Genomic DNA, 23879 nt, shown 5'->3' with positions numbered 1-23879 from the left:
CAAATCACATCAGAGCTGAAATATGCTGTGAAGAATTTCCACCATACATGAATAATATGCATTAGAAACATGAGAAACAGCACCAAAGATTGTTTAGAAACTGTTTTAATGCTTAGGCATCAGTAGAAATTCTTATAACTCCCTGAAAGCATAGAAAGCTCCCAGGCTGCATTGCAAACACACAGTCTAAAAAGACTGAAAAGCTAACCTGTAGCTGTATACAATAAACTGACACCGTGCCTTTAAGACACCCATGACCCCCGGTATCCCATCATGCCTCAGGGGTGACAGTTAGGTCAGTTGTTCTTTCCGGCTCCTTCAGGAAGGATCCTGGTAACACAGCTCCACTAATTTCTGTTTTTCTGACAGAAAATTACTTCATCTTGACAACTTTTTCTACTTACTTTGATATTTTACAACTAGCCAAGTAAGGAACTGTCTTTTTTAGTCAGTTTAGTGAGCATTTTCAGCTGAGAATGCCTTCACTTTTTGACAAATGTCCTTCTTGTGGCAACAAGAAAGCAAAATCAGACAACTACGACGTTTGTATCCTGTGTCTGCCTGAAGAACATGATCCAGGCACCTGTCCTCACTGCGAGCACCTGTCAGGAAGAACTCTTAAAGACAGGGAGAGAATTCGCATTTATGGCCTGGCTTACAGGTCATCTAGAGGAAGGTCTCCGGTGAAGAAGGGTTCCAAGAAGGCTAGAACATCTTCAAAAGAGAAGCCTTCACATCTTTCAGCTTCAGCGTCAGGCTTGGCACTGAGGAAAGAGCCACCGGTGGGTCATTTATTTTCAAAACTACTGTCGACGGCGGGCTCGCCGTCGAAAAGAAGACCAGGTCGAAATCCCCTCCGCCGTCGTCAACCGGGCGACTATCGGCGTCGAGAAATGTGACTCCGCCGCCGTCAACCGGGTGACGGTCGGCGTCGAGATCCAAGGCCCCTCCACCGTCGTCAACCTGGCGACGATCGGCGTCGAGGAAGGTCACTCCTCCGCCGTCGTCATCCAAGCGACGACCGGCGTCGAGAAGTGTGACCCCTCCGCCGTCGTCTAAGAAACGACGTTCGGCGTCGAGGACCAAGACTTCTTCGCCGTCGAAAATAAAACATCGATCGGTGACGAGGACGCAGTCTCCATCGATTTTTCTGCGACGTTCGGCGTCGAGGGTGACCAATACCCCTCTGCCGTCGTCGCACAGACATTCGACGTCGAGAGAGAGGGCTCCGTCGACGGCTGGTCATCACCGTTCGACGTCGAGAGAGAGGGCTCCGTCGAAGGCTGGTCATCGCCATTCGACGTCGAGAGAGAGAGCTACATCGACGGCTGGTCATCGGCGTTCAACGTCGAGAGAGAGGGCTTCGTCGAAGGCTGGTCATCGCCGTTCGACGTCGAGAGGCTGTAAATCCTCGCATCGATCGCTGTCAAGGCATTCGAAGTCGAGATTGATGGACCCGCCGACTCCCCGGGGGCATTCGGCGTCGAGAATAAGACATAAGACGCCAGAACGCTCGACGTCAAGACATTCAGAAAGAGCTCGATCGTCGTCGAGGAACTCTGTGATCATGGTTACAGAGTCAGCTTCTCGTCATTCCACTACACAGTCTTCTGGCTCCTCAACAACATCTTCAAGATCCAGAAGTCCTGTCCTCGGATCTCCTGTGCGTCAGCCAGATCCTTCGGCTGCGGAGGTCAGTCTGTCACCCAGATGGTACAAGTCATTGGACGATTGGCGAGAGTCGGGGGCTACCAAACGTATGCATGAGTATGTCAGTCCGCAGCACAGATCTCCTCTCCAGCGACTGGTGGATGAAGTGAACAGGCGTAGTCCTCCCAGGCGCCAAGCAGACAAATCGCCTGAGAGAAGACCAACCAGATCTCACTCTCCCAGAAGGGAAGATCCGATTAGATCTCGATCTCCCAGAAGAGAAGATCTGCCCAGAAGAGAAGACCCGGTCAGATCTCGCTCTCCTAGAAGGGAAGAGCACCCTAGAAGATCACGTGAGAGGAGGCACGGTGCTCACCGTAGACGTCGAAGAACTCAGTCTACTCCATCTACCTCTTCTACCAGGTCTTCCAAGAGGGATTACTCTCCCACATTGACGGATAGTCCTACTTCTAGATCCTTTCCAGTGGATGACATCAGCACTTATCTAGATGTCCTACAAAGAGGAGCTCAGAAGCAGAGCATTGACATGTCTGTCCCCCAGGTTACTACAACAGTAATTTATGAGACTTTGCACAAGAAATCTATCTCTCGTCCACTGCTGCCTTTAGTCCCGGGGATTATGGTCCCTGTCAAGGACGTTTTCCTAACTCCAGCAACCATCAGAGCGGTGCCAGCCCGCATACAGAAGAAATACAAACCAGCTTCTTCGGATCCAGTTTTTGTAAAATCCGACCCTCCAGCAGACTCTGTGATAGTGGCAGCGGCAAGGAAGACGCATGCAGTTGCTGCTTCCTATTCAGTCCCACCAGATAAGGACAGTAAATCACAGGACTCGTGGGGTCGCAAGGTTTGTAATTCAGCTGCCTCCACGCTGAAGGTCTCCAGTGCGGCCGCACTGCTGGGTAGATACGACAGAGCCTTGTGGGATTCCATGGAAAGGTTCAAGTCCAAGCTGCCAAAGGAGGACCAGAAGGACTTCGAAGAAACTATGACAGAAGGATGCCTGGTGGCGAATCAGTTGATAAGCACAGCAGCAGACGGTGCAGTGCTTGCGGCACATTCCTACTCACATGGGGTTTGTGCCAGGAGGTCAGCTTGGTTGCGCCTCACAGGGCTGAAGCCGGATGCTCAGCATCGCATCCTTAATCTTCCTTTTTCGTGTTCCTCTCTCTTCGGAGAACATGCTGACGAAGAGATGACTCGTATGAAGACAGAGCTGGATACGGTAAAAGCGGTGGGTTTGGAGAAGAAAAAAGAATTCAAACTCCGCTTTAAGACCAACAGGGGGAGAGGGGCTCAACAGAGGGTTCAAATCCCTCAGTGGTCCCAAAATAAGAACCAGGGAAAATCCCAGTTTCGAGGCAAATCCAACAGGGGTAGAGGAGGTCTCCAGCAGTCCTCTACCACCACGAGAGGAGGAAAGGCCTGAGCAGTGGCTTCCTCTGGCGCCGTTGCCCACTCTAGTGGGAGGAAGTGCTTCACAACACCTGGCAGAGTGGGTCAGCATCACAAAGGATCAGTGGGTGCTGAATATACTGCGCAATGGATACAAGCTACGTTTCCGTGCGCTTCCGAAGAACATTCCTCCAAAGAACTCTTGACCTCACCAGCACAGCTTGCTTCGAAGAGAGGTGAAAGTTCTGCTACAAAAAAGAGCTATAGAGGAAGTTCCTCCCTCTCAAAGAGGAAAGGGAGTCTACTCCAGATACTTTCTTGTCCCCAAAAAAGATCAGGAGGACAAGTTCAGACCCATACTCGATCTGCATCTCCTAAATAAAGTCATCGTCAGAGAAAAGTTCCGCATGTTAGCTCTTCATCAAATTTGCCCACATCTTCAAGCCGGAGATTGGATGTGTTCGGTGGATCTGCAAGATGCATACTTTCACGTTCCGATTGCACTGCAGCATCGCAAGTACTTGAGGTTTGTTGTAGGAAACAAACACTACCAGTGCAAGGTGCTACCATTCGGTCTCAAGTCCGCACCACGAGTCTTCACCAAATGCATGGCAGTGGTGGCGGCTTTTCTTCACAAGAAGGGTCTCTTCATCTACCCATACCTGGACGACTGGCTCCTAAAGGGCCCGTCTCCGGTACAGGTAACACACGATCTGCAACTTTGCCTACACCAGTTGCACAGGCTCGGTCTCCATGTAAACCTGGAAAAGTCAGTCCAGCGGCCGACACAGTCCATCCACTACCTAGGCTCAGTTCTAGACACAAAATTGGGAAAAGCGTTTCCTTCGGAGGAGAGACTTTTTTCCATGAGGCAGAAGTGTGGGATTCTATTAGAGTCTCGGCTTCCAACAGTCCGGCAGGTAGCCTCCCTGCTGGGTTCCATAGCGTCCTGCATTTTTCTCATCCCGAACGCCAGGCTAAGAATGCGGCCTCTACAACAGGCTCTCGAAGACCAGTGGGACCAGGCGACAGGGCGTTGGGAAGATCGTATCACTCTTTCCCAAGCAGCGAAGGATGCCATCAAATGGTGGACTCGGATGAGGAATGTGCTAGTGGGAGTGCCTTTTCATCACCCTCTATCAACCCAGTCTATAGTGACAGATGCCTCTCTGCAAGGCTGGGGAGCACACATGGGTCACCTTCAGATTCAAGGACAGTGGTCTACGCAGGAGCGGACTTACCACATCAACATGCTAGAGCTCAGAGCGGTGTTTCTAGCTCTCAAAGCTTTTCTTCCAGCGATCGAGTCCAACTCAGTCTTAGTTCAGACGGACAATACAACCACCATGTTCTATCTGAACAAACAAGGAGGCACGCAGTCACGCCCTCTCTCCCGGGAGGCTCAAACCATCTGGCACTGGCTTCTCTCTCGAAACCTCTCAGTGGTGGCGGTGCACCTTCCAGGCGAGTTAAACATCAAAGCAGACGCACTCAGCAGGCACTTCGAAGATCAGCCAGACTGGGTGCTAAACGTCGAAGTGGTAGAAGAGCTTTTTCGTTGTTGGGGTCGTCCAGCCATAGACTTGTTCGCGGACGACGAAAACGCAAAATGCCACGCCTTCGCGTCCAGGTTCCACCGGTCAGGGACGCAGGGGAATGCTCTCCTGATGGATTGGTCGGAAATGTTTGCTTACGCGTTTCCTCCTCTACCTCTGATTCCGAAGGTAGTTTCCAAGCTCCTCAGTTCAGACATGGGGATGATCTTGATAGCTCCGGATTGGCCACGACAGTGGTGGTACCCGAACCTTCTACATCTATCTGTGTGTCCACACAGACGACTTCCTTTCAGACCGGACCTGTTGAGCAAGATGAACGGGAGGATACTACATCCCAACCCCTCATCACTGAACCTGACAGCATGGCACCTGAGGTCCTGCAATATGGGCATCTGAACCTACCTCCCAAATGTATGCACATTTTAAAGGAGGCTAAGAGACCTTCCACGAGAACGTCTTATGCGTTCAAGTGGAAAAGGTTTTACATATGGTGTAGGGATCATCACCTAGATCCGATTAAAGGGCAGGAGGAGGTAATCCTGCCATACCTCCTTTCCTTGGCAACTTCTGGTTTGAAATACGCTTCCATTAGAGTGCATTTGTCAGCCATAGTAGCGTACAGGAAATCACCTACTCAGATTTCTTTCTTTCAGGTTCCGGTGGTTAAGGACTTCCTCCAGGGGTTGAAAAAAGTGTATCCCCCTGTGCGAAATCCTTCTCCTCCTTGGGAATTGAACCTGATTCTATCCAGGTTAATGTCACCTCCTTTCGAGCCCATCCACAAAGCCTCTTTGCAACATCTCTCTTGGAAAGCGGCTTTTTTTGGTGGCGATTACCTCAGCACGCAGAGTAAGCAAGATACAAGCGCTCTGTGCGAAGGAACCATATACTGTTTTCCACCACAATAGAGTAGTCCTGCGGGCTCATCTATCTTTCTTGCCTAAGGTGGTTTCTGATTTTCATATAAATCAGTCCATTTCCCTCCCTTAGTTTTTTCCAAATTCTACGACCCCAGCCGAGCGGTCACTGCACTCCTTGGATCTTAAGAGAGTGCTCAAGTTCTATTTGGAAAAGACTAAAGGGATCAGGAAAACGGATCAGCTGTTTGTGAACTATGGTTCAATGAGAACGGGTTTTCCAGCGGCCAAGAGGTCCATCTCCAGATGGATTGTCTGTTGCATTAAATTGGCCTATCAGCTTGCAGGCAAGCCTTTATTGGTATCACCCAAAGCGCATTCCACCAGAGGGAAAGCGGCCACAGTGGCTTTCTTGCATGACATTCCAATGTCAGAAATATGCAAAGATGCAACCTGGAAATCAGTTCATACATTTACGAGGCATTACTGTCTCGAATCTGATTCCAGGGCTGGTACTCAAGTAGGGCAAGCCTCCTTGAGAAATCTGTTTGGGTAGCCTATAGCCTGCTCAGGCTTGTTGATGAGATTACGGTCTTATCATTCCTTTGCCCGCAGGGAAGAGGAGAGGCTCGCTATTCTATTCTAATGCTTATGACTATTGATGAGGATCCCCTGGAAGAGAAGGATTAGTTCCTAGTTCTCTTCCAGGGGTATCCTCATCAAAGTCATAAGCAACCCTCCCGCCTCCCCGGGCAAAGGATGTTCTTTAATAAGGAGATATTGTTAACCTATTTGTTACTTGGTTTTTTCAGTCTCCGAAAAGAACAACTGACCTAACTGTCCCCCCTGAGGCATGATGGGATACCGGGGGTCATGGGTGCCTTAAAGGCACGGTGTCAGTTTTTTGTATACAGCTACAGGTTAGCTTTTCAGTCTTTTTAGACTGTGTGTTTGCAATGCAGCCTGGGAGCTTTCTATGCTTTCAGGGAGTTATAAGAATTTCTACTGATGCCTAAGCATTAAAACAGTTTCTAAACAATGTTTGGTGTTGTTTCTCATGTTTCTAATGCATATTATTCATGTATGGTGGAAATTCTTCACAACATATTTCAGCTCTGATGTGATTTGGCTGCTATTGCATGTTTTTATATATATATGTATATATATATATATATATATATATATATGAGTATATATATGTGGGGCACATATAATATAGTGTTTCCGGGGTCCTGCGCATGGGCGGGAATATTCTAATGCTCATGACTTTGATGAGGATACCCCTGGAAGAGAACTAGGATTACAGGTAAGTAACTAATCCTTCCTCTTACCAGAGTCAGATGAGGAGCCGTCACGTGCACTTTTATTTGGCATAAGGATGTCCTGACCCCAATTTCGTGCCTGAGAGCTTCACCTGTTTTTGACATCGAATTGCTTTGTACTTGGAGCTTTGTGGGGCGTTTTTGCCGTGAACAGGGACTCGAAGGTCCAGGAGTCCACGGGGCCACGCCAGCTGACTGTCATCAGCCCCTCCCACCACTGGCTGTTTGAAAAATCCTCGCGCCACCTGCTTCGCGGTCGACGCTTCGTACTTGGAGGTTTGTGGGGCGTTTTTGCCGTGAGCAGGGACTCGAAGGTGCTGGAGTCCACGGGGCCACGCCAGCTGACTGTCATCAGCCGCTCCCACCACCGGATGTTTGAAAACTCAGCGCGCCACCCGCTTTGCGGAAAGCGCGCGGGCGCGCGCCATGCGAAGCCCGGGCCAAGGGCGGGCCAGTCTGAGCCCGTCCGAGACTGTGTGAGGCTGGGCTGGGCCATACCCCTTGGTTTTGCAATTCAACGACTGGGGACTACTATAGAAACTGTGAGTAGCCGGATACGATCTGATTTGTATAATTTACTTTCAATTACTAGGCAACCCGGTCATTTACACATGTTACCCTAGAGTTTCAGTGGTTGTGATATTAATTTATTGTTATATTCTGAAATTTAGGTGATCAATAAGCTTTTAATATTCTAAGATATATGTAGGATCTATAAAGTGATTAGGATATATATGCTCGTAATATCTCATTATGGCACTGTTTTATATCATTTTAATTGAATTCAAAAGTATGACTCTATTGGATGATTATTTAACATTCATATCAGTACGGTGCTGGCTACTGTAACATCTACATCAATTTTTGGTATAGGGGTATTTGTGTTCATTTTCGAAATTTCCCTATACACTACCACTGGTATTAGTAGCATTTTATATATTCTGTATAACAGGTACCTTGCATATCATCACCTAGCAAACTATAAGGTTAGCATTTGGCCACTGGGGGTTCTCTGGTTGCTGTTACATCTTATCATTAATAAACACGACATTATCAATATGTCGAAACGTAAACTTCAAAAAGGAAATAAAACCGTAGTTGAGCCCCCAGGTTCCACCATTGATTCTTATCTCGTGAAGGCGGTCAGTGCCATCAGTGTCGAAATAGATTGGGCAGAACGCCGCCTTTCGCATGGATTAGGTAGTGTATCTGGTCCTGTAAATGCAACAGGTTCGCTAGTAGAGTTAAATGCAAGCAAAGACCAAGACATTGCCCCTACTATGAACTCTGTAAGCCCAGATCTTGTCCTGGATTCCCCTGAACTCCTAGAAGTTCCTTGTTTACCGTCACCTACTCCAAAAAGGGAAAGGAGTTGTAGAAAAAAACCGCAAAACAAGGGACAATTCATAAAGGTACAAAATTCCCATCCTCTAACTCCACTGTGGAGCATCTGTGTGATGTGCAGGTCAATTATAATATAGCTGCCCTAACTCTTAAACTAGAAACATATTTCAAACCACTCCATGACAAAAAAAATACATTAAATGGAGAAATTGTTAGACTTAGCGGGGTATTTAATCACCCCAATGAGCCACCTAAAGAAAATACAAATAGGCAGTAGGAAGGACCACAAGCAGCCCAAAATATAGGAACACTATCAGTTTTAGGTGTTGCATCTGATACTACCAGGAATGGGAGGACTAGTGAAGTGGCAAGTACCAATTCGAGTGTACATGACACAGGAGTTAATACAGCCCCCTTAGGCCAAAGAAAGCAATTGACTAGGAGTAACTATCCCTGCTGTGCAAGAAGTGAAGGAACTGGAAATATGGAGACTATACAGGTGCCCAAAAATCGGACAGAAAAAGAACCAGAGGAGGGAAGAAGCAATAGATCAATTAATTTACCCCCGGAATGCTGTCCGTATGTGGCAGTATTGGTGAATGTCCCCCCTCTTAGTCCGTGTCAAATGGAAACACATGCATCCCTTTAAAATAAAATGGTGTACTGGCTAAATCGAAATTGTGGCTATCCTGTTAATCATGCAGACCAGATCCTTACGACTAGAAGAGTTAACTGGATTAGCCCTCTAAGGAAATCAACAAAGGGTGACTGTGTTATAATAAATTTTAAGAACCCACACTATGCCAGGATTTCCTAGGACAGAGCTGCAGCTCTACCAGATAATGATTCTAGTACCTTACTACTCCCACTTGGTTTTTCTAAAGCCATTTAAAACAAGTACAATCTACGGGAGTAGATCAGGAATATCGTAGAGCCAATTGGGCAATGCCACCTCAGTCGCACTTTGCCCTTCCCAAATATAATAGATATCAATCACTCAGTACGCTTGAGGAAAACGATTGACAAAGGTTTGCCCGCCATACCATAGGAAAGGCGGGCCCTAGGGGTACTGGTCGACAATGAGCAGAGAGGCCAGCAGGACAGGTGTCAACAGAACAGGTGCCAAGTGCACTGGGGACCACAAATATAACTGTCAAAAGTGATTTAATTGAAGAGCAAGTGGTGACCCCTGATGGAAATATAGGTTGACCACTAGAAGAAGATCCCGCTCCCCAGGTTATGATCCCCATAATTGATGAGTCTGGGGTTGGTCAGCATATAACCACTCAGCTAGTTGATAATATAGTTAGATCCATAGCTAACGGGTTCACTATAGCCTCTTGGAATATAGCCGGACTGGCAAAAAAAATTATACAGATCATGTCAAATTCGAGGGGTTAGTTTCCTACGATTTACTTGTATTGCACTCGTTAGCCGGTAGAGCGAAGGGCGGGCTGTTAATACTTATGTCAAACAATCTCCCATTAGAAGTTAAAAAGTTTATAAATGTTGGGTGTCATTCACAGGTACTTTGGCTACACCAAAAAATGGCAGGCATGTTTTGTTAATTAACTTCTATAATAATTTGTTTGATTGTACACGCTATAAAGTAGTCACAGAATTGGAGACTGTAATTGGTAAATTGAGCAGCGAAGATGTCAACTTTGATATAATATGGGTCAGAGATTTTAATACGCCAACATTCCCCTTATCTAGGACCAAGGTTTGTGGGTTCAGCAATGATATAGGTGACGATTGTGTGCACTTCCCACATAACCCCTATGGAGATACATTAAACACCGTTCTGGCTAAACTTGACCTGGATATAATGCAGTGTGCAAGAGATGGGTTTGGGAAACTAATCACAACCTTCACAGGTAGAAATGCAAACACTATCATCGATCATGTATTGGTTTCCGCAAATATTGTCCCCGCTTGCACTACTCCATGGATTGAAGAATTACTACTTCGTGACCACAACTGCATTATCATGTCATTAGCTGTGTGGGGCAATAGATCCCTAGCAATACAAACTATAGTGGGCAATATTGCCCCATGTAGACCAAATGGCACCAGAATAAAAAGGAAAGGTGTCAACCCAGCTAAGGTACTGACAAATATTGTCTCAATGTAATACTGAGATATTTGAGAACCTGGATGTTAATACTGAACCAGCACAGATTTTAACGAACTTTTGTAAAATTAATGGAATTATTGATACTATTTTGACTAAGACATCAAATAGGAAACTCACTCAGAACAGAGGTTGGTTCAATCACGCTTGTACCCTCTCATTGAACCAATTAAAACAAGCACTGTCTAGCAGCAACAGGGATATGGTGCTTGTAAAAAATTTAAGAGTGGATATAAATTAAAATTAAAACAGAGGAAGAGAGCTCCAACAGGAGGCCTGGGACAAACTAGCTTTGGCTGCAAATACATCAAATAGCCAGTTGTTCTGGGAAACAGTCAATTCTCCTTTTTTGAAAGATGAGGTAGTCCCTGAATTGATATCCTATGTTAGTAGCGAGGCATGGGCGTTACACTTTTCTAGCATTTTTAACCCAGGTGATATAACTACAAAGGATTTTATTAACCCAAGTATCTGGCCGATTATGCCTCTAAATATTACACTAGCTGAGGTAGAACAAGGAATTAACAGCAGTAAGGGAGGGAAAGCCCCTGGCCCCGACGGCGTTCCAATAGATGTTTATAAAGCCATACCTGCTCTTTGGGGCCCCATACTAAATAGAGTTTTTAATGCCGCTGTAACGGAGGGGGTTCCCTACCTGGGGCGAATCTATCATTATCCCCATATATAAGAAGAGGAATAAATCTGAAGCCAAAAACTACCGGCCAATCTCTCTCTTAGATTCATCAATTAAAGTTATGAGTAGGGTTCTACTTGTCAGGCAAGAGGAGTGGGCTGAGGACAATGGGATTTTAACACAGACCCAATATGGTTTTAGGAAAGGGCGGGGAACCGTTGAACAGTGCATTCATTTAGAATTGTTAATCGGAAAATATACATGTGCTAAGCAAGGGTCCCTCTACCTATGTTTCGCTGACCTCAGCAGCATATTTGATCTAGTCGATCATGCCATACTTTAGCCGATTTTACTTGATCTTGGAGCCCCAGAATCCATTATTTACTTCATGGCAAGGCGTTATGAAAAATTACTAACATCAGTACGGTATGGCCAAAGGGGCGAGTGTACCCCTAAATTCAATGTTAAATGTGGCATCCGACAAGGCTGCGTCCTCGCACCATTGCTTTTTACACTTTTTTATAAATGAAGTCGACGCAGCACTTAAACTTGTAAAGTCGGATGCACCTCAGGCGGAGGGCCAGGACATGCTGGTTCTGCTTTATGCAGTCGATGCTGTACTTTTATCCAGAACGCCAGTAGGCCTACAGCGGCTAATAGATAAGTTTGCTGATTTTATCAAGGGGAGGAAGTTGCAGATCAATAAGACAAAAACTTACACTATGGTCTGTGGTCCGAGGCCAGGGAGAACTAAATCCTTTTTTATAGAGGGGCACAAAATACAAACTGTGGACAAGTTCTGTTATCTAGAGATAACTTTCTCTGGTGATGGTAAATGGTCGCAAGAGATGACGAACGTCCGGGGCCAAGTTGGCAAAAAGTGTACATGGGGTTTTTAGGTTTGCATCGAAATTAGAGGACCATCAAATTAAAGATATGACGTATATCTACCAATCTAGATGTACCTCTATCGCACTATATGGTGCCGGGGTAAGGGGTCACTGTTAGACCTGTCTGCTTCTGGGAAGACTCTAACCACCATGATTTATTTTTTTTGTCCCCCTTAGCCTCCCAGGGTTTCTATTTTTATTTTTACATGTGTCCATCAGGAGTTTTCAATGCTGTCAGGGGGCTAGGTGCTCCTTGGCGATGACGCCATTTTTCCCTTATAACCTGTGAGGCCTAGTCAGGCCCCTTGAAAATCTAGGGACATCCAGAAACCTAAAATGGTGTCCACCAACTGCCATAACGGACACTACTGGAAAACAGGCCATAGGCTAACATAGGGAATTTTCTAGAAGCAACCAGTGACTTCTGCAGGTCCCAGGCCACCCTATAAAAGGCCAGTGACCAGCAGCCATTTTGTGCATTTCTTGGAATGACCAGTGTGGAGAGAGGCGACTGGAGGAGGAGGATTGTGCACTAGTTGTGACAAGATCGACCTGCGGGGCCGGCTGTCGCTGTACTGGGAAGTGCCCCCACCTTGGCTGACCAAACCCCACTGTTTCAGCAATCATCTTCAAGTTATCAGAGACTCTGCGACGAGTCCGTTAAGGACTGACATCCCTGAAGTGTGGCTACCAGGGACCTGTTCCACCCATCCTGAAGGTCGTGGGTATAGAGTTCAATTGAGACCCAGCCCAAGCTAACTGACCCTAAATTCAGGGGGTAACAGACAAAGATACGCGTGACTGCAGCGCTCCAGTTCAACACCCTCCCCTGTGGGTGAAAGCGGCAGAACCAGCTGACGTCCCTACCTGGAAGCGACGCTGCCGCCGAGAGCATTTCCTGACGTGAGGGCATCGGAAGAGGGAGAGCCCAGCTGTCTTGCCTCGTCATTTGAAGAGCTCCGTTGAGGCGCCGGAAGAGGCGGGAAGCGAAGCAGAGCCCAGCTGATCGCCTGCGAGGTGGTGAGGAACGCCGTCGCATCGGACGAGGTGCGCAGAGCCGGAACCGGCAAGAAGGACCCAGCGCGTCGGAAGAGGCGGGCGCTAGGCGGAGTCAGGAGAGGTCGGTCGCGTCATCGGAGGTGCGTCAAGGCAAAGCTCCAGCCAGCGGTAACACCGAAGAGGCAGAAGCGCCGCATCGGTCACCTCTGTGAAGCGCCTCGGTCTGAGGTAGGCTTCTCGGACACGCCTCGACATCTGCGGGAAGACTTCCCTGGCACCGCGTGACCCGGGCAACACCAGCTGCATTGACCAGAACCTAAAAGTAAGCCGGGTAGAGAGGGAGCGGGAGGCGGAAGCATCGGGTGTCTAAAGACATCAAAGCGGGGGATTTCAAAACAAGGCAATTGACTTGAAAGCCGCCAGAACTACATACGAGGAACTGAGTTACAGAACTGCCCAGACCACTTAAAATCTATCTCCTAACTAGATAAGAGGGGGAGAGCGGTGTGCAGGGAAAATTACAAGGCTCACTAGTAAAAACCCTTATAGCCTGTTATTAATTGAAGAAGTAGAACCTCCACCAGTAAGGTGCAGCCGGTGAATTGACCAGGGGGGAACCTTGTTGATTCTGCTTTGTCTTCTTTTAGCCACATGGTTGGGGGTTTATGCTGAGAAGATCCACCCCTGTGGTAGAGGTCTGTTGAGTTGAGAAGAAGGCTTAGAGCTGAGGGGTAATGTACCTGCTTAAGAGTGGTTAAATAACATATTGAAACTGTAGAGTGCAATCTCCTATCTGTAACCTCATAGTGGAATAGTGTTTTGTACCATAGATAGCCACTTATCACAAATGTAATGTACCTTTGAATCTCATATATTGACCTGGAAAAGTATTGAATGTGATTTGAAATCTATGAGAACTGTATAAATTAATTATACACTGCTTTTATTCTAAACAAGAACAAGAAAGTATATTATTTTTATAAAAGGTAACGGTATTTTTCCAAACAGAGGTGTTGTGTCTTTATTTTAGTGGTTCATCACTGTGTTACTGTGAGTAAGACTTGTAAGTACTTAGCCAACGCCTTGAGTTAGCTGTAGACCACTACTGTGCCAGGCTACCATATGTAGGCTTGGGTAATCTAGGTCCAACATAATTGGTGTTTCAGCGGTGGGATCACGGATTTGTACTTACACTCACTTATTAGTAACGCAGTGCCAACCACGAGACCTCACCTGGAGTTTTCTCCCTGCGGCCCTCCTAATTTATCTTTTTGATTTTTCTAAATTTACTTCTGGTGGTGGGTGGAGGTTAACCTCAAGTCACTTCGTGGTTTTCTCCTGTGAGTAATTTTATACCATGGCAAAGCTAGGGGTGAATCTTAAAGAGTTGGAAGCCAATACTGTGGCCCAACTCAGGGATTGGTGTCAGCAGAACGGGGTATTTTTCAATAAAGGTGCCAAGAAAGGAGAGTTGCTGACAAGCATAAGGGCATGGTTAGAAGCTCGCCTAAGGGAGGAACCAGAAATGGAAGTGGGTGATGGGGACACTGTTACTGAGGCTGCATTGCTGAACCAAATGGGGAGAGGGAATCTTCTGACAGGTCCCAGGCTACCTTCCAGGGCAAGCAGCAGTGTTTCAGACAGGGGCTTAACCGAAGCCGAGCTGGAAGATAGGAGGGAGGAGAGGAGGTTGAAAATAGAACTAGCCAGGATGGACATGGAAAGGGAGGATAGGAGGTTGGCACATGAGCGAACCATCAAAGAGATGGATTTACAAGCCCTAAACCGAGGATCCCCCAAATCAGAGAATGGTGGCAGCGATACCCAGACCAACATCAAAGAACCTAGACCGTACCTACCAAAAGATATTATGGCTTGTTATGTACCCAGTGACGACATTGCTAAGTGGCTAGCCGCCTACGAGGTCTCGCTAAGGGCCCATGGGATTCTGGAAGTCCACTGGGGAGGTGGGTTATACAAATACATGCCCCCCACTGGCAGGGATACTTTGTTGGCTCTTGACCAGAGTGAACAGACCTACTATCCGGCTATGAAATCAGCGCTGCTCAAGAAGTTTGGGTTGACCCCTGAGAAATATAGGCAAAAGTTCCGGGGTAGCTACAAGCTGGGCACGCAAAACTGGGTAGATTTCTTGGACTACGCCAGGAAGGCCCTGGAGGGTTGGGTAAGAGGCAGCGAAGTAGGAGACTATGAGGGACTATATGACCTCATACTCAAGGAACACCTACTCGAGAAGTGTCTTCCCGAACTAAGACAGCATCTGGTGGACAGCAAGCTGACCAGCCCCAGGAAGCTTGCTGAGGAGGCGGACATCTGGGTTAGTACCCGGGTGTCAACTAAGGGGACTGGAGGGAATTCCCAGAAGCAAGGACAGGGCGCCCCCCAGAAGAAAGAGGGAGGGGAAACTAAGAGGGAGTTCTCAAAAGGGCCACAAAATACTTCGCAAGGAAGGGGCAGAGGATTCATCCCCAAGAGTAACCCCCCTCGCAACCCTACCCCTGGCCAAAGCCAGCAGCCAAGGGTTGTTCATTGCTTTGAGTGTGGTGGTGTGGGACACTATAAAGGAGATGTGAGATGCCCAAAAAGACCACCCCCTCCCACTGGAGGAAAAGCCCCGGGAATCACTAGTGTAGTGCTCGGGGAGGAGATGCCTTTGGTTAATGGAGGGGAGCGGGCGGGTGTCACTTTAGTGTCCCTGGGAGATAAGGAGATGGTTCCCAAGACCCAGCTGCCCTCTAATACCATTAAGTATGAGCAGTGGGTCACCATCAATGGCCGTAGAGGGGAGGCTCTGAGAGACACAGGAGCCAGCATGACTATGGTAAGGAGTCAGCTGGTGTCTCCGGAGCAGGTCATCCCAGATGTACTCCATCCCGCCGTAATGGCTGACGGCAGATTGGGCCACTATCCTGTGGCTGAGGTTCCCTTTGAGTGGGGAGGGGTTGCAGGTCCACTTCGAGTTGCCGTAAGCCCTGCCGTGCCTGTTGACTGCCTGTTAGGGAATGATATGGAGCACAATGCTTGGAGGAGGGTGGAATACCAGACTCACTCTGAGATGCTGGGACCCCCTGACTGGACTTGTGTCAGCACAAGGTCCGCGACTGCCCGAAGGGGGAGTTCATTGACGCTGGAGCCTGGAACAATGGCCCAGCCGGCTGCCAGAGAGGAGAAGGACAGGAGGCCGGAGGACCCTGCCTCGACATCTCCACCTCGTGAGACAACTGGACCACCTGCGGAGGTGGATCTGGAGTCCACAGGGGAGAATGTTGCTTCCCTGGAAAACCTACCCATCCCTACTGAATGGCATGTGGAGGGAGGTCCTTCCAGGGAAGAGTTCTGCAAAGCTCAGAAAGAGTGTCCTACTCTCGAGGGGCTGCGGCAACAGGCCAAAGCCCAGGCAGCAGGAAACATTGCAGGGAGCTACCAGATTTACTGGGAGGATGGACTCCTCTACAGTGAGCCCAAGGCACCTGGACATGGATCATCCAGGGCCTTGGTGGTCCCTCAATGCTTTAGAGCCTTTCTACTGGAACTGGCTCATGAGATACCATTGGCAGGACACCTAGGACAGGACAAGACCTTTGCCCGGCTTGTCCCCCATTTCTACTGGCCTCGAATGAAAGTGGCGTCGGATACATATTGTCGGACGTGTGTGTCTTGCCAAGCCAGTGGGAAAACTGGGGTGAAGCTAAAAGCTCCCCTGGAACCACTACCCGTCGTTAGCACCCCCTTTGAGAGGGTGGGCATCGACATTGTAGGGCCATTGGATCCACCAACTTCAGCTGGACATCGGTTCATACTGGTTTTGGTGGATCATGCCACCCGGTACCCAGAGGCAATACCTCTGAGGACCATCACTGCACCTGCAGTGGCAAGGGCCCTGATGGGGATTTTCACCAGAGTGGGTTTCCCCAAGGAGGTCATTTCCGACAGGGGGACTAACTTCCTTTCAGCATACATGCGGGCCATGTGGAAGGAGTGCGGCGTTACCTATCGGTTTACTACTCCCTATCACCCACAAACCAATGGTCTTGTGGATAGGTTTAACAAAACCTTGAAAGGTATGATACGGAGTCTTCCTGAGAGCCTACGGAAGAAATGGGACATCCTCCTACCTTGTCTCTTGTTTTCCTACAGGGAAGTGCCACAGAAGGGAGTGGGCTTCAGCCCCTTCGAACTTTTGTATGGGCACCCTGTAAGGGGACCTCTCAGCCTGGTGAAAGACGGATGGGAACAGACTCCCAGGAAGCTTCCCCAGGATGTGGTGAGCTACATGCTGGCCTTCCGGAGCCAAATGGCTAAGTTGTGGAAGCAGGCTTCAGACAACTTGGAGGCCAGCCAAGCCGTTATGAAAGAGTGGTATGACCACAACGCTCACCCAGTGGAACTGGAGCCTGGACAGAAAGTGTGGGTAATGGAACCTGGAGAGCTAAATGCCCTCCAGGACCGTTGGACAGGCCCCTTTGAGGTTTTGGAGAAAAAGGGGAAGTCTACCTATTTGGTGGATCTTAAGACCCCGAGGCAGCCCCTCAGGGTGCTGCATGCCAATCGTCTCAAGCCACATCATGAGAGGCCCGAGGTTGTCCTAATGCTGGTGACCGATGGAGCCGAGGAAGAAGAAAGTGAACCTCTCCCTGATCTTCTCTCGTACAAAGAAAAAGATGGATCAGTGGAGGGAGTGATTCTCTCGCCAACCCTGACTTCTGAACAGCAAAATGATTGCCGCCAGATCCTGGAGCAATTTTCTCCCCTGTTCTCCCTTGTCCCAGGTAGGACCCACCTGTGTACCCATGACGTGGACACAGGAGACAGCCCACCTGTGAAATCTAAAATCTACCGGCTGTCGGACAAGGTGAAGGCCAACATCAAAAGTGAAGTCGCCAAGATGCTGGAACTAGGGGTGATTGAACCTTCTGGTAGCCCTTGGTCTAGCCCGGTGGTTTTGGTACCAAAAGCTGCCCCACCAGGCACCACACCTGAATTGAGATTCTGTGTGGACTACCGAGGCTTGAACTCAGTGACTAAAACAGATGCACATCCTATCCCACGGGCGGATGAGCTTATTGACCGGCTGGGAGCTGCCCAATACTTAAGTACCTTTGACCTAACTTCAGGGTACTGGCAGATTTCCCTTACCGAGGAGGCGAAGGAAAGGTCAGCCTTCTCTACACCTGAGGGACACTACCAATTTCGGGTGATGCCCTTTGGGCTCAAGAATGCCCCTGCCACTTTTCAGCGGTTGGTGAACAGGGTCCTTTCTGGAATGGAAGCTTTTTCTGCTGCCTACCTGGACGACATTGCTGTCTTTAGTAGCAGCTGGGAGGACCATTTGCAGCATCTGCAAGCTGTTCTGCATGCCCTGCAACAGGCTGGATTGACCATCAAGGCCAGCAAGTGTCAGATCGGACAGGGGTCGGTGGTGTACTTAGGTCACTTGGTGGGCAGAGGGACGGTGCAGCCCCTCCAGGCAAAGATTGAGGCTATCATCGCCTGGGAGCCCCCCAAGACTCAAACAGAGGTCCGAGCCTTCCTGGGCCTCACTGGATACTACCGTCGCTTCGTGAAGGGGTATGGCACTATCGTGGCCCCCCTCACGGAGCTTACTTCCAAGAAGCAACCCCGACGGGTAGTCTGGACGGAGGCTTGCCAGCGAGCCTTCATGACCTTGAAACAAGCATTGTGTTCCGCTCCCATTCTCAAGGCCCCTGATTTTGCTAGAGAATTCATTGTCCAAACGGATGCGTCAGAACATGGCATTGGGGCAGTGTTATCGCAGCTAAATGATGAGGGCCTGGATCAACCCGTGATCTTCCTGTCCAGGAGACTACTCCCCAGGGAAAGGAGATGGAGTACAATTGAGCGAGAAGCCTTTGCGGTGGTTTGGGCTCTGAAGAAGCTGCGACCATACCTGTTTGGTTCGCACTTCCTAGTTCAGACTGACCATCGCCCCCTTCGTTGGCTGATGCAAATGAAGGGGGAGAATCCCAAGTTGCTAAGGTGGTCCATCTCCCTACAGGGAATGGACTTTAGGGTGGAACACCGACCTGGGGCGGACCATGCCAACGCAGACGGTCTATCCAGGTATTTCCGCCTTAGTGATGAGGACTCCCAAGGGGTTGGGTAGTTCTCCCCACTTTCAGCTGGGGGGGACGTGTGTTAGACCTGTCTGCTTCTGGGAAGACTCTAACCACCATGATTTATTTTTTTTGTCCCCCTTAGCCTCCCAGGGTTTCTATTTTTATTTTTACATGTGTCCATCAGGAGTTTTCAATGCTGTCAGGGGGCTAGGTGCTCCTTGGCGATGACGCCATTTTTCCCTTATAACCTGTGAGGCCTAGTCAGGCCCCTTGAAAATCTAGGGACATCCAGAAACCTAAAATGGTGTCCACCAACTGCCATAACGGACACTACTGGAAAACAGGCCATAGGCTAACATAGGGAATTTTCTAGAAGCAACCAGTGACTTCTGCAGGTCCCAGGCCACCCTATAAAAGGCCAGTGACCAGCAGCCATTTTGTGCATTTCTTGGAATGACCAGTGTGGAGAGAGGCGACTGGAGGAGGAGGATTGTGCACTAGTTGTGACAAGATCGACCTGCGGGGCCGGCTGTCGCTGTACTGGGAAGTGCCCCCACCTTGGCTGACCAAACCCCACTGTTTCAGCAATCATCTTCAAGTTATCAGAGACTCTGCGACGAGTCCGTTAAGGACTGACATCCCTGAAGTGTGGCTACCAGGGACCTGTTCCACCCATCCTGAAGGTCGTGGGTATAGAGTTCAATTGAGACCCAGCCCAAGCTAACTGACCCTAAATTCAGGGGGTAACAGACAAAGATACGCGTGACTGCAGCGCTCCAGTTCAACACCCTCCCCTGTGGGTGAAAGCGGCAGAACCAGCTGACGTCCCTACCTGGAAGCGACGCTGCCGCCGAGAGCATTTCCTGACGTGAGGGCATCGGAAGAGGGAGAGCCCAGCTGTCTTGCCTCTTCATTTGAAGAGCTCCGTTGAGGCGCCGGAAGAGGCGGGAAGCGAAGCAGAGCCCAGCTGATCGCCTGCGAGGTGGTGAGGAACGCCGTCGCATCGGACGAGGTGCGCAGAGCCGGAACCGGCAAGAAGGACCCAGCGCGTCGGAAGAGGCGGGCGCTAGGCGGAGTCAGGAGAGGTCGGTCGCGTCATCGGAGGTGCGTCAAGGCAAAGCTCCAGCCAGCGGTAACACCGAAGAGGCAGAAGCGCCGCATCGGTCACCTCTGTGAAGCGCCTCGGTCTGAGGTAGGCTTCTCGGACACGCCTCGACATCTGCGGGAAGACTTCCCTGGCACCGCGTGACCCGGGCAACACCAGCTGCATTGACCAGAACCTAAAAGTAAGCCGGGTAGAGAGGGAGCGGGAGGCGGAAGCATCGGGTGTCTAAAGACATCAAAGCGGGGGATTTCAAAACAAGGCAATTGACTTGAAAGCCGCCAGAACTACATACGAGGAACTGAGTTACAGAACTGCCCAGACCACTTAAAATCTATCTCCTAACTAGATAAGAGGGGGAGAGCGGTGTGCAGGGAAAATTACAAGGCTCACTAGTAAAAACCCTTATAGCCTGTTATTAATTGAAGAAGTAGAACCTCCACCAGTAAGGTGCAGCCGGTGAATTGACCAGGGGGGAACCTTGTTGATTCTGCTTTGTCTTCTTTTAGCCACATGGTTGGGGGTTTATGCTGAGAAGATCCACCCCTGTGGTAGAGGTCTGTTGAGTTGAGAAGAAGGCTTAGAGCTGAGGGGTAATGTACCTGCTTAAGAGTGGTTAAATAACATATTGAAACTGTAGAGTGCAATCTCCTATCTGTAACCTCATAGTGGAATAGTGTTTTGTACCATAGATAGCCACTTATCACAAATGTAATGTACCTTTGAATCTCATATATTGACCTGGAAAAGTATTGAATGTGATTTGAAATCTATGAGAACTGTATAAATTAATTATACACTGCTTTTATTCTAAACAAGAACAAGAAAGTATATTATTTTTATAAAAGGTAACGGTATTTTTCCAAACAGAGGTGTTGTGTCTTTATTTTAGTGGTTCATCACTGTGTTACTGTGAGTAAGACTTGTAAGTACTTAGCCAACGCCTTGAGTTAGCTGTAGACCACTACTGTGCCAGGCTACCATATGTAGGCTTGGGTAATCTAGGTCCAACAGTCACCATTTTAATGGTGAATTGCAAACAGAGGAAAATATGTTTCTTAAAAAGTAAATCTGTCTACCTACCTCGGCGTCTACCAAACTAATTCACAGTGAAGTGGGGATTGATTATTTGACGGACTTAATTGCGCTCAGACCGTTAATGGTCTGGCGATCAATATGGTTGAAGGAAGAGACTTTATTTAACAGAATGATTATTAAAGATTGTCTCCGACTATATAACTGTCTTAAGATCCCCTGGCTTAATTATATAGCACATACCTTTAAGGATTTATTGAAATCAAGTATTCTGGGTAACCCTAATGAAGTAGCTGCACTGCCCAAAGTAGGAATGAAGAATACGCATAGAAAGAAGGCACGCTTGAGAAACGTAGGGCAGCAAAAAACTTGCCAGTTTTATTACTCTTATCTAGACTCTGAGGGTTTCCAAACCTATTTGAGCCAGGTAACCAGATCCTCACACCGTTTTGTTCTTACAAGAATGAGACTAGGCCTTGTTCACCACCTGGTAGCATTCCCTTGTGTAAAACAGCAACCTTTTCTCCCCTTGTCCCTGTGACGGACGTACAAAACAAAGCACGTTGCACTTTCTCCTCATATGTGATTTGTATCTGAACCTCCGTATTGTTTTCTTAAAACCCCTGTTCAGAAAATACTGCACTTTGACTACGGAAGCTGCTATGAGTTTGTTGTTTACAATGCGAGAGCCTGATATTTGTTTTTACACTGCAACATTTATTCTGAGATCAATTTATGCAATAAAAGTATGTTGTTTTAAGCTGTATTATTAACCGTGACTGTATTCCATTTATTTGACGTACTGTAACCGGATTTTAATAATTGTAGTTTTATTGTGCTTTCATGGTTGTTTTATCTGAACCGAATAAAGCTTATTGAATAGAAATGAATAAATAATGGCCACCTTCGGAGAGGGGAGGGGGTACTGACAGATGCTGCAAAGTACATAGCTGCAACGTTACTCTATGTCATGACTTCTTAGAAGCATCATTTTGCATTGAGGGGAAGTCACATTTATTCCCGTCCTATCCAATCCCTCAACATTTTATATATGCCTCTTCCAATATTAAGATTCCAAGTGTTGTTGATTGCTTGAATGGGGCACATGTGACTTGGAGCACTGAGTGGTTTGGGACTTACAAATCACAGCTCTGACCATTAAAGGGTCTACGCTCGGGCCTTTCCTATTTACCATATCGATGTTCTAAGGCATGCATTCATTTTTCTGAGCATGGAGTCTCAGATAGCTTATACAATGTATAGCCCTGCAAAAATCATTCCTGATGCCTTTCTACCAATCTCCACATCTAAAAGCACACACAAATTAGTGGTGAACCCCCAACCTGGAAGAGTAGTATGAAAAAAGCATGTTCACTGGAGACCAGATTCCTCCCTTCTCATTGACAATATACAAGGCCATATCCTCAGGCTAATGTTTGGGAGAATGTCTACAAGGATACACCAATATATCAATTTACTCAGTACAGAACTGATTCAAAAAGACCTGGTTATGTAGCAAAGAACATTCTGTGGCTGAACGTGAAGAGGTACTTATGACCAGCATAAAAGAACCTACCATGTAGACAAAGGGTCCCGGAAGGCACGGTTGGGGCTGTGAGAAAGTCGTAGAAGCGGCATTTGAAGTTCAGAAAATTTTAGATAGTCTTCTCTATCAGACAACTTTATGGACAAAGCTCTGAAAAGGAAACAACATTGACATTGTTTAGAAGGGATTACCCATCCCAAACACTTGCAATTAAGCCGACAATGTACAAACAAGCATTGGAAATGCAATAGGTCTCGCATTAGAAAAGTTGGAGCTATTGGTCTTGTAAATGACAAATATTTTATTTAAGTGTTGGTTTTTAAAATAGCTAAATTGATAGCTTTGTCATTTACAATGCCAATAGTTATAACTTTGGCGAATGTGACACCTATAGCATTTGTAATGCAACATGTTTTGTATTTACGTGACTTAGATGGCAGCTCTGGTCATTATTCCACATCTCTAGAGAGATGTACAAAGTACTGAGGAAGACAAGATAAACTGCACTTCAATAATGGGTCGAAATTAAGTTAGTACCTCTTTGATCGTTTTACTGCAAAATTGTGAAAATTATGAGACTCTAGTTCAGAACAGTTCGAATTTAGCTGTAGGACAAGGCAACCCAAGAAGTGCCAGTTGTTGTGGTGGCGAGTGATGCTGTGGCGTTCAGTGATGCTGTGGTAGCGCATAGTGATGTTGTCGGTGGGTGGGTATGGGGGTGGGGGGTGTGGGTGTGTGGGGTGTGTGTGTGTGTGGGTGGGGTGTGTGTGTGTGGGTGTGGGGTGTGTGTGGGTGTGGGGTGTGTGTGGGGTGTGTGTGTGTGGGTGTGGGGTGTGTGTGTGTGGGGGTGGGGTGTGTGTGGGGGTGGGGTGTGTGCGTGGGGGTGGGGTGTGTGCGAGGGGGTGGGGTGGGGTGGGGTGGGTATGTGGGGGTTGAGTGGGGTTGTGTGTGTGGGGGGTTGTGTGTGTGTGTGTGGGGTTGTGTGTGTGTGGGATTGTGTGTATGGGCAAAATGTATTCCTGATGGTTTAATTAAATGTGCAGCAACCGACTAACATGTGGGTAGAAGCATTGTGCGTGATAATTGTGTGCAGGGAGAGAGAGGGGAGGTGGTGGCGGCTGGGGAGGGGAAGGAGAAATGCGAATAAGGCTGTGTACGGGGAGAGAGAGGGGAGGTGCTGGCGGCTGGGGAGGGGGAACAGATGGCGATGGATGGAGATTACACAGACGGCAGCCTATAGCTTAGCCCTGGCCTGCACAGTATTACTCTCCCGCACAGCTTCCAGACCTTGTCCTC

General features: G+C 48.1%; 1 protein-coding gene across 2 annotated transcripts in view; it reads right to left on the bottom strand.

Moving 5' to 3' along the window:
- DISP1 (dispatched RND transporter family member 1) overlaps positions 1-23879 on the bottom strand; it is a 659288-nt gene that overhangs the window by 343839 nt on the left and 291570 nt on the right. For both annotated transcript variants that reach the window (XM_078649828.1, XM_078649829.1), the window contains one exon: positions 22614-22733. The gene's annotated coding sequence lies outside the window, so the exon portion shown is untranslated. The remainder of the gene's footprint in view (positions 1-22613; positions 22734-23879) is intronic.

The sequence above is a fragment of the Lissotriton helveticus genome, chromosome 6 (genome assembly GCF_964261635.1).
Source record: "Lissotriton helveticus chromosome 6, aLisHel1.1, whole genome shotgun sequence".
NCBI lineage: Eukaryota > Metazoa > Chordata > Amphibia > Caudata > Salamandridae > Lissotriton > Lissotriton helveticus.
Note: the sequence above shows the minus strand (reverse complement) of the source record. Positions and strands in the feature narration are given on the sequence as shown.